Source organism: Nipponia nippon, unplaced genomic scaffold (genome assembly GCF_047370975.1).
Source record: "Nipponia nippon isolate SJK-2023a ecotype South Korea unplaced genomic scaffold, ASM4737097v1 scaffold_1, whole genome shotgun sequence".
Taxonomy (NCBI): Eukaryota; Metazoa; Chordata; class Aves; order Pelecaniformes; family Threskiornithidae; genus Nipponia; species Nipponia nippon.
In genome coordinates, this window is record NW_028262290.1 from 58,530,883 (window position 1) to 58,541,055 (window position 10,173).

The window sequence follows — 10,173 nt, forward strand, 5'->3', positions numbered from 1 at the left end:
AATTAATTAGGCTTCTCTCATTATCACTGTTTTGATCAGTTGTGCTTTAAATGAGTTCTAATTAAAATGCACATTTTAAAAACCTTACTGCTGAATCCTATTCTAATAGCTCGCTTCTACTGCGGCGATGCCCTGCTTTTCTGTAGTTTGCATTGTGCCACTTACAGAAGTGTAGTGCTGGTTAGGATAAAAACTTGCATGATATTTTGTTTGTTTGTTTTCTACATTTTTTTTTTCCAGATTGAGTGCCAAATGATTGCTCCGGAGAGTGGGGATTAGAGCTGAGATACCGAATTCTTTACATGTGGTAAAACTGATGAGCAGTATACTTCATAGTCAGTAAAATTACTTGTCTCTGGAATGTTTCAAAACATAAGGGAGAAACTATGTGCTGTACTTGCTACTATTTAACTGCCTATTTCTGCTTACCTTAGGTGTTCCAAGTTGCCCCTAATATGTTGTTTAAGTTGGCAGGACTGCATGATCTGTCCCAGTGATGTCCATCACATGCTAAGCCGAAGGCAGCTTTGCTGGGATGCCAGTGGACCTACTAACTACAGCTAAAGGCGGGGGGACATGTGGAAGGCTTGCTCTCCTTAATGAAGGGACTAATAGGTAAACCAGAAGATGCTTACTGTAAAATATTTCATACCCTTTAATGGTTTCCACTATGAAGCACACTGCAGAGGAGTAGCAGAAAGGTGCTAATGCTATTTTAAAGATGAGGAAACACGCATGAAGAAGGACATGGCAGGTCTCGGCGGAGTCGGTGGCAGTGCTGGGAATAACCTTCCCATCGCCACCGTTCTCAGCCCCTCCACCTGCAAGGCGTAGTTTCTCCCCACTCCTAACACGCGTGTACTGCTGTCTCCTACAGAGCTATTTTTCTGTGGCTGATCATTGCAGGGGTTTAAGCAAGCGGTCACAACGTAGCCATCCCGCATCCAGAGAAAGGGCATCTTTTTCATGGAGGCCAAAATGCCATCCTTGAGCCCCAGAAGCTCCCTTCAATGCCAACACCAGAGCACTCCAGATTAATTTAACATTTGCAGACATTACAGTGATTGACAGTTGAGTTGAGTGGAAAATTCCGGTTTAATCCCATTCTGTGTGCCACAGACATGGGCTCAGACAGCCTGACCTACATTTAACCCTGGGCAGCAAGAAACTCTTCCGGGGAAAAAGAAAAGCAGCAGTTATCATCTCAAAGCAGTGAGAATGTTCCAGGTTATTACATGTCCCTGTGTCTATGCATACACCCATAATTGTGTTAGAATGCTGTGAATATTTCATAAGCTGAGCCAAGTTTGCCCTAGTTGGCTTTACTTGGTGCAGAAGCCGTAGAAGTCAAATACAAAAGCACGAATGTGCTTGCATAGCCGTTCAGCGGGGTTTATGGCAACAGCAAAATGTACAGGAGCTAGTTCTTTCCTGACAGTGGGGTTAGGATTGTTAAGTGGTATAAAATTTGCCTACAGCTGCAAACTTTCTAGCTCTCGGGGAAAATGCTGATGAGCTGGTGACTTTCACTAATGTTTTGTCAGGAAAAGCCTAACAGGTAAAGCTTGACTGACTGCCTGCAAAGTCAGTCTGGTTCGTTTGGCCCCCGTCGTTCTGCAGATCAAAGGTGCTGATAGTTACTTGAAAGTTTAACCGTATTTGTTTCGGGTAGTCGCTGGTGCAATATTAGGTGTCACAGCTTCTTGGGGAGAGGGGCACTGGTGCGTGTTAAAAGCCGTACGGCTGAGTGATAACTACATTAGCTACTCAATGTGCAAGCCCTCTCACCTTTTAAAATTATGCTGTATATTCTGCCCGTAGATAAGAAAATATGCATGCCAGCTCCAGCCATATGCTAGGGGAAACAGACTCTTTCGTCTACTGTTAAATTATGCTCTGTCAGGAAAATGGTATCAGGTACACTAAAATCATCATCTGACAGTACCACAGAAGAAATAAAGTGCCTGTCTGCGGTAAAACTGTACTCAGCGTAAATTGTGCAGCTGTAGTTTAAGTGCCGCTTGTGCGTTGACAGTTTTACTTTCTTTTTTTAAAGCAGATTGGCTGTATACAGGTACATACTATGCAGATACATGCAACTCTGCTTAAATACAGGACTACTGCACAACTATCCAAAAATGTAAAATACACTGTTAGTGACATTAGGCAGAACTCGGAGTTCTCCTTATGTAAAATTATAGTGTGTTATCTTTATTTTCCTGGCTTATCTAATGCAGGATAAAAATTAAACGCAGGTTCTTTGGCGAACCGAAGCACTAGCCATCAGTCAGCCAAGGCTGAGAAATTTCCCTTCCCCCACTAAAATCCTTCTCAAGTGTCTCCTGCCGCACTGAAACACGGCTGCCACACCTGGGAGGCGGCTGAACGCCCTAGCTGTGTGCAGACACCCGCTTTTGGGGGAAAGGTACTGCTCCGAGTCAGCTCTCACGGAGTGCCTGGATAAAGAGCAGCGCTGTCGGCGCGAACGCACCGGTGGGAGGTGGTAGTTGGTGCCAGTCGAGGGCACTTGGCACCACTTACTGCGGAGCCTATTAAGCATGAAGGGCAAGTACAGCGTTACTTCTCATCTCTAACTTCTCTCATGTTCTCTCAGCTCCACATCCCTATGAGCTCTCTGGCAACTCTTTTGGCATTTATGGGCAAATCCATATGAAATAATAATAAAAAAAAAAAAAATCATAGAATCATAGAATACCAGGTTGGAAGGGTCCAACCTTTCTAGCACAATCTAGACGAGATGCCCCAGCACCATGTCCAGCTGAGTCTTAAACGTGTTCAGCGTAGCGGAGTCAACCACTTCCCTGGGGAGATTACTCCAATGATTGACTGTTCTCATTGTGAAACATTTACCTCTCGTGTCCAATCGGAATCTCCCTGGGAGTAACTTGTACCCATGTGTGCGGTAAACTCACAGCTTGTGTATTTAGAGCCTAATGATGGATCTGGATCTTGTCTCCCTCTGCTTTGAGACCCCATTTGGGAAGACATCAGTAGGCACAAGGGCCAGGTAAACACAGAGTTTGCAAGGCGCCCATGCTGGCTCTCCATGTCGTCTTTACTGCAGAGGGGCTGCCCAGACAGTGCTCTGAAGTTATCAATACTGGCTCCATTCCACTACTAACCGCCCAGCAGTACCGTTCTGGTTTGGATTAGGTGTAGGATCACAACTGCATTTCAGATGGATTCAACACAGCATCTCAAGTGGAAATTATATCAGTTTTATGACTTAATTCTGATTGCAAGAGAACATATCTTGATTCAGCATGAGATTAAAAGAAGGACACGGACTGTTAGATTCTGTAATGAGTCGGTCTGCCAATGGAGTTGACTCAGAAACTGTAGCATGTTTGAGCAACGTGAGCTCATATGTGTCAAGAAGCCATGGCACATGTAATCTGGTACTAAGTATGCTAAACCTGGATTTAGCCCATTGGTGATCCAACATTATCAAAACAGTGTTTGGCAGCAGCCTAACCCTTCAGCTGCTCCACCATCAGGCTCCCTAACACAGCAATATTGCCACACAGTTCATGAGTTACTCCTAGGGGATGCTGAAGCCCAGAGGTTGCAAATGAGAGCTTGCACCCTAAGCTTCCTAAGCCCATCCATGTGCTGCTTTCTCAGCAAGCTGGGATACAGGAGATGTCCCAGTGTGAACCTCTGTTTTCCCATGTAGGACAGTTCTTTATGGTAATGAACAAGGTTAGGGAAAAGGGGCTTCACTTTCAGAGGTGGGCACTGTCATGATCAGCATTACCCACTGTGTCTCCTGGCCAGAGGTGTGTGTTCGCTGCTGTGCCTGTGAGGAGGAGGTGCTCTCTGGGCACTCACGGAGCTGCCCTGCATCACGAGGATGTCTCATGTCTGGCGCCATTAACGCACTCAGCAGCTTTCAGTTATACCAGTTCTGCACAGAAAAAGTAACAGATTCGCAGACTACTTTTTTTTTATCAACAGTACCATAAAAAAACCCAAAAACCCAAACTTAAAAACTTTTTAAAAACAGTGCTGGAGACTTTATTTGAGGTAGGCTGTCCTCTGATCGTGGTTTAGTCTCTTTCTGGCCGCTTGGCCAGACACAGAAACAGTTAGAAATCTTTCTTTGATTATGTCTCTTTATGAAACTCTTTCCCTGTTGTATTAGATTTGGTTGGGTTTGGTTTTTTTTTTTTTCCCCTTTTTTCATTCCTAAGCAAGCTTGTGTATCCTCCTCTGTGTTCCCTCCTCTGTGATTGTCCAATCAATTCATCAAACTCAGACCCAAACTTAATGCTACATGTTGCCCTGCAGGCTTATGAAATCAAGACGTATTCTTTCTACTTAAGAAGATCATCTTCATCAAAATAGTCAGATAATTGCCAGGGGATAATTACAACTCTCTAATTATTATTGTTGCTGATGGTAAGTGATGAGCAAGGACGAATGCAGTGCGATGCTCTAAGCTGACACCCTGAAGGGGACACAATCAGAAAATGTGTTTTGATTTTGGCTCCAGCCTCATCTTGGGCCACTGTTTTGACTCTGGCCTGTTATCGGGTCACAACTTTGGCTCTAGCCCTGTTCAAGAGACTAGTGGAGCTTCAGCCCCAATCCGGGCTGCACCTTCAGCTCTGGCACTAACTTCAACCATGACTGGCACTGGTCCCTGTTCAGGCTGTTATTTTGACTGGCCCCGTTTTCGGCCATTGCCTCAGCTCCAGTCATTGCTCAGGCCATGGTTTCATCTCCAGCCTTATCTTGAGCTGAGACTTTGGATCCAGCCTGATGCCAGGCCATGACTTTGGCTCCAGCCCCGTGTCAGGCTATGACTTTGGTTCTTGCCCCATCTTGGGCCACAATTTTGACTCTGGCCCCTGCTCAGGCCATAACTTCAGCTGCAGCCCAATACTCGGCTGTAATTTTGGCTTGGCCCCATCTTTGCTCCAGCCCTAACTTGGGCTGATAATTGGGCTCTGGACCAATGTTGGTCATAACTTTAGCTCTGGCTGTGTATCATGCTGTGAGTTCAGCTCTGGACCCCACTTTGCTTGTGACTTCAGCTCTGGCCATATCTGGGGCCACAGCTTCAGCTCCAGGCCAATACTGGGCCGTGACTTCAGCTCTGGCTCCTGACTGGGCTGTGATTTTGGCTCTGGGTCCATCTCAGGCTGTGACTTCAGCTCTGACCTCTGTTCAGTCTGTGAGTGAAGATCTGGAGCCATTTTGGGCCACTACCATAGCTCCAGCCCCATCTTTGGCAATGATTTCAGCTCCAGGCCCTATCTTGAGCCACAACTTTGATTCCGGCCCCACCTCAGGTCACAACTTTGTCCCCAGTCTGATATTGGGCTGTGACTTCAGCTTCTGCCCTATCTTGGGCTGCTACTCGCCTCCAACCCAAATTCAGCTCTGATCCATGCTCAGGCGGCTACTGCTCAAGCAGCCTGAAATCAGAGCGCAACTTTGGTTCTAGCCCTGCTTGGGAGGCTGTAGCAGCTCTGGACCCATCTCCGTCCACATCTTTGTCTCTGGTCCAATATTGGGTTGCAACTTTGGCTCTGGCCATTGCTCAGTCCATGACTTCTGCTCCAGCACTACTTCAGGCTGCAGCTTCAGCTCTTGCCTGATATCAGGCTGCGACTTTGGCTCTGGTCCATTCTTGGGCAGTGATTTCAGCACTGGCCTCTGCTTGGGATGCACCTCTGGCTCAGGCCCCATCTTGGGTCACAACTTTGGCTCTGGCCCCTTATTGGGCTGTGGCTTTGGCTCCAGACCCTTCCTGGGCAGTGACTTCAGCCCTATTCCACGTTTGGGCTGTGACTTCTGCTCCAGCCCCACCTTGAGCTGTGAGCTTGGTGGTGGCTGCATTTGGGCCTCATCTCCAGCTCCTCTTCAATATCAGGCCATGACTTTGGCTCTGGCCCAATATTGGATCACGACTTCAGCTCTGGTCCCTGCTCAGGAGGCTACTGTGGCTCCCACCCCTATTTAGGTCCTAAGTCCAGGCCCATCTTGGTCTGCAACTTTGGCTCTGGCCCCATTTCAAACCACAAGTTTCACTCCAGCCCCATATGGGTCTGTGATTTCAACTCCAACCCCATCTTGAGCCACTTTGACTCTGGCCCAATCTCAGGCCATGTCTTTGGCTCCAGCCCCTATTTGGCTTGTTAATTTGTGCCTGACCACATCTTGGACTGTGACTTTGCCTCCAGCCAAAATCTTGGGCCGTGGCTTCAGCTCTGACCCCAGCTCTAGATGTGATTTCAGCTCCATCCCAACTTCAGGTCACGACTTCAGCTCCAGACCCATTGCTGGCCTCTGACTCAGGTCTGGCCTGATACTGGGTCGCTACTTCAGCTCCTGTGCCTGCTTGATCTACAACTTCGGCTAGGGCCTGACAGCAGGTTGTGACTTTGACTCCAGCGCCATGTTGGTCTGTGGCTTCATCTCCAACACCATCTCCAGTCATGATTTTGGCTCTAGCCCAATACTGGGCTGTGACTTCAGCTCCTGCCCCATCTTGGGCAGTGCCTTAGGCTCTGGCCCCATCTCCAGACATGGCTTTCGCTCCAGCCCATCTTGGGCCATGACTTTGGCTCCAGTACTATTTCAGGTGGCAACTGCTGCTCTGGCTTGATATTGAACTGCGCTTTTTGCTCCAGCACCTGTTTTGGTCGTGACTCTGACTGTGGCCCCATCTTCAGCTGCAATTTTGGCTCTGGCCCCCAACTCAAGCCACTGCTTCAGCTCCAGCTGCATATTGGGCTGTGATGTTGGCTCTGGCCCCTGCTTGAGCTGTGACTTTGCCTCCAGTCTCACATTAGTTTGCAATTTCAGCTATGGACCTATCTTGGACCGTCGTTTCAGCTCCAGCCCCTGCTCACATCATGACATCTACTCAAGCCCCATCTTGGAGCCACAATTTTGGCGCTGATCCCTGCTGTGATTGCAACATGTACTACAGACCCATCTTGGTCTATGACTTCATCTCCAGCCTCATCTCAGTCTGCAAATTTGGCTTTGGCCCTATATTGGGCTGTGACTTCAGCTTCTACCCTATCTTGGGCTGCCACTTGCCTCCAACCCAAATTCGGCTCTGGTCCATGCTCAGGTGGCTATTGCAGCTCTGGCCACTATTTGGGCTGTGACTTTGCCGCTGGTCCCTGTTCAGGCTATTACTTTGACTCCAGCCCCACCTCAGGCTGCTACTTGGGCTCCACACTTATCTCGGGTCACAACTTAGCTCTAGCTTAATATCAGGCTGTGATTTTGACTCCAGCCCCATCTTGGGCAGTGATTTCAGCTCTGGACTGACCTTGGGCTGCAACTTTGGCTCTGGCCCAATCGTGGGCCCTGCTTTTGCCTCCAGCCCTGCTTGGACTTCCACTTCAGTGCTGTCCCAATTTCAGGTTGCGATTTCAGGTCCAGCCCCCATCTGGGGCTGCAACTTCAGCTCTGGTGCCATCTTGGGCTGCTACTTCGGCTGCAGTCAGGTATCGGGCTGTTACTTTGGCTGCAGGCCTCCGCTCAGGAGGCTACTGCAGCTCTGGCCCTAATCTGAGCAGCTACTTTGGCTCCAGCCCCATCTTGACTTTTGCTCTGGCCTGATATTGGGTCGCCACTTAGGCTCCAGCCCAGTATTGGGTTATGACTTCAGCACTGGCCACATCCATGTCCACAACATCATCTCCAGCCTGCTATTGGGCTGTGACTTCAGCTCCAGCCTCTGCTCGGGCTCTCATGACTACTCCGGCTCCTGCTTGGCCCTTGACTTCTGCTTGGTGCTATCCTGGGCTGTGACTTTGGGTCCTGCCCGATATCAGGCAGCAACTTTGGCTCTGGCCCATACACAGGCTGCAGCTTTGGCACCTGGCACCAGATCAAGCCTTAACTTTGTGAAGATATTGGGAAGAGACTTTAGCTCCTGCCCCATCTTGGGCAGCAATTTTGACTCTGGTCCAACCTCAGGTTGCTGTTTGGGCTCTAGCCCCCATCCTCAGCTGTGACTTTGGCTCTGAACAGTGCTTGGGCTGAAACTTCAGCTTCTGTCTCTCATTGGGTCATATCTTTGGCTCTGGTCCTCATTTGGGCATTATTTTGCCTCCAGCCCCATCTCAGGCTCTTAATTTGCCTCCAGCCAGACTTGGCCTGTAACTCTTGCTCAGGCTGCTACTTCAGCTGTGGCATCACCTTGGGCCATGACTTTGGCTTGAACTCCTGCTTGAGTGGTCAATTGGCTTGGGCCCTTACACAGGCTGCATCTTCAGCCCCATCTTGGACCACTATTTCTGCTCTGGCTCCTTTTCAGGCTGTTACTTTTGGCATCCTGGGATGTGACTCCAGCTCTAGCCCCATCTCAGGCTGTAACTTTGGCTCCAGGTCCTGTTTGGGCTCTACTTCAGCTTCTGCTTGGGCTGTGACTTCATTTCCAGCTTCTGCTCTGGCAGGCACTCAATGCCTTCACACATGTACCTGTACCAGAGACAGACAATGATGTGATGCCCTGCAGTGGTGTTATGTGTGAGGCAGGGAGCAGGCAAAAGTGGGTAAGTCACCAAAGCAGCAATTTCTCTGGCACCTGTGTGGTGGCAAACGCCTCAGTCCTGGTCTCACCAGATCTCTGAAGGTTTTGCAAATGCCCTCGAGGGCGTTTGCATCCCTTACCATGCTCTCGAGGGCCGGTAAAGGGACAGCCCTTTCCCATGAAAATGCTGAGCTGCCAGGGGAAGAAAGCAGACCCTACTAGCATTGACTGGGTAGTCCTGCAGGCAACAGAAGGCACTCCTAGGCTTCTGACTGGGCTTTTCACACCACCAAGGACTCAGCACCCTGCAGGGGAGAGTTCAGGGAGCTCTGCCGGGCACCCCCTTGCTCAGGTCACTTGTTGGCTGCCTCAATGCCAGCTCTAGGTGTTGCAGCCAAACTGTTTGCTTTCCCAGGCCATGGCACCTGCTCCTCTGTCCCTTCTGTGCTGCTAAAGGCACCCACTGATACTGCTCCACCTGGGAGTGTGCCAACTGTGTTGGCTTGGACACCAGTAAGAGGAGACCCTATGTTGTCCCCAGGCACCCCCTAGCCTGATGCAAACGCCCAGCCTGTGCACTACCTCACCAAAGGGGATGGACGCTGACTTCCAGCCACACGGACCCACACTACATCTTACTGGCAACAGTGAGAACTGCACCCTAGTATTGTGGCAAGAGCTATGGGGATTAAGTTGCAAGTGAGATACAAGGATGAAAGTCAACTTTATCCTATAGTTAAAATTGCAGCATAGCTGGGCACCTGCTGGGCACCCAGTGGACTGATGTCATTCATTCCCTTGGGTGGCCCAGGAACTCCCCAGCTGGTCTCCACACTAATGAGACAATGCATTGATTCCAGATGAGGCTGACTTAAGACAAGGTCACCAGTACAACCAAGCATTCAACTAATTGTCACAAAAGCTCTCCAGGTCAGATTTTCAAAGTCTTGAAGATTCCCCCTCCTGCTTGATCCAGTTAATAGCATGCTTTGTTAATTGACATCCTGGGTAGAGGATATGGCTGTCCCAGAAACTCCTCAAAGCTGCTCATGCTGCAAAATTGACCAAACAGTACATTGATGAGACACTTGCCAATAAACACTAGGAGTTGTTTCTGTAGATGCAGAAATGGTCACATAGGACAGTCTACTGCATATAAGACAGGAGATCTTCTGTCCTTAGCATTGGTAGTGATGGATCATTTAAGAGCTGGAGTGGTCACAGGCCAGCTGGACATGGGGAAGGGCAAGAGGATGGGGGGTGGGGGTGCCAAAAGGCTATGTCTGTCTAATGAACGAGTTCTAACATGCCTGGGGGCTACAGACACATCCTAGGACACCAAGGTACCCCTGTGCAACCCCTGCCGCGTGCAAAGAGGAGATGAATCCTAACCTCCACTGAGAGGTTCCCACATCTGGCCCCAGACTGAGAAGATGACCATGCAGTATTACTGGGGCAGACTTCAGGCTTTGGAGCTTTGCACGGTGCTGCAGGACACAGGCAACACTGCCCACAAAAATGGAAAACCGGGACAAATGCCAACATCAGAAGAATGTGTGCATGGGGACAGTAAGGAAAAGTACACTCAAATAGAAAGAAGAAAAGCATCTATTAACTCTAATCCTATAGCAGTGCCCATCTCAGCAGTA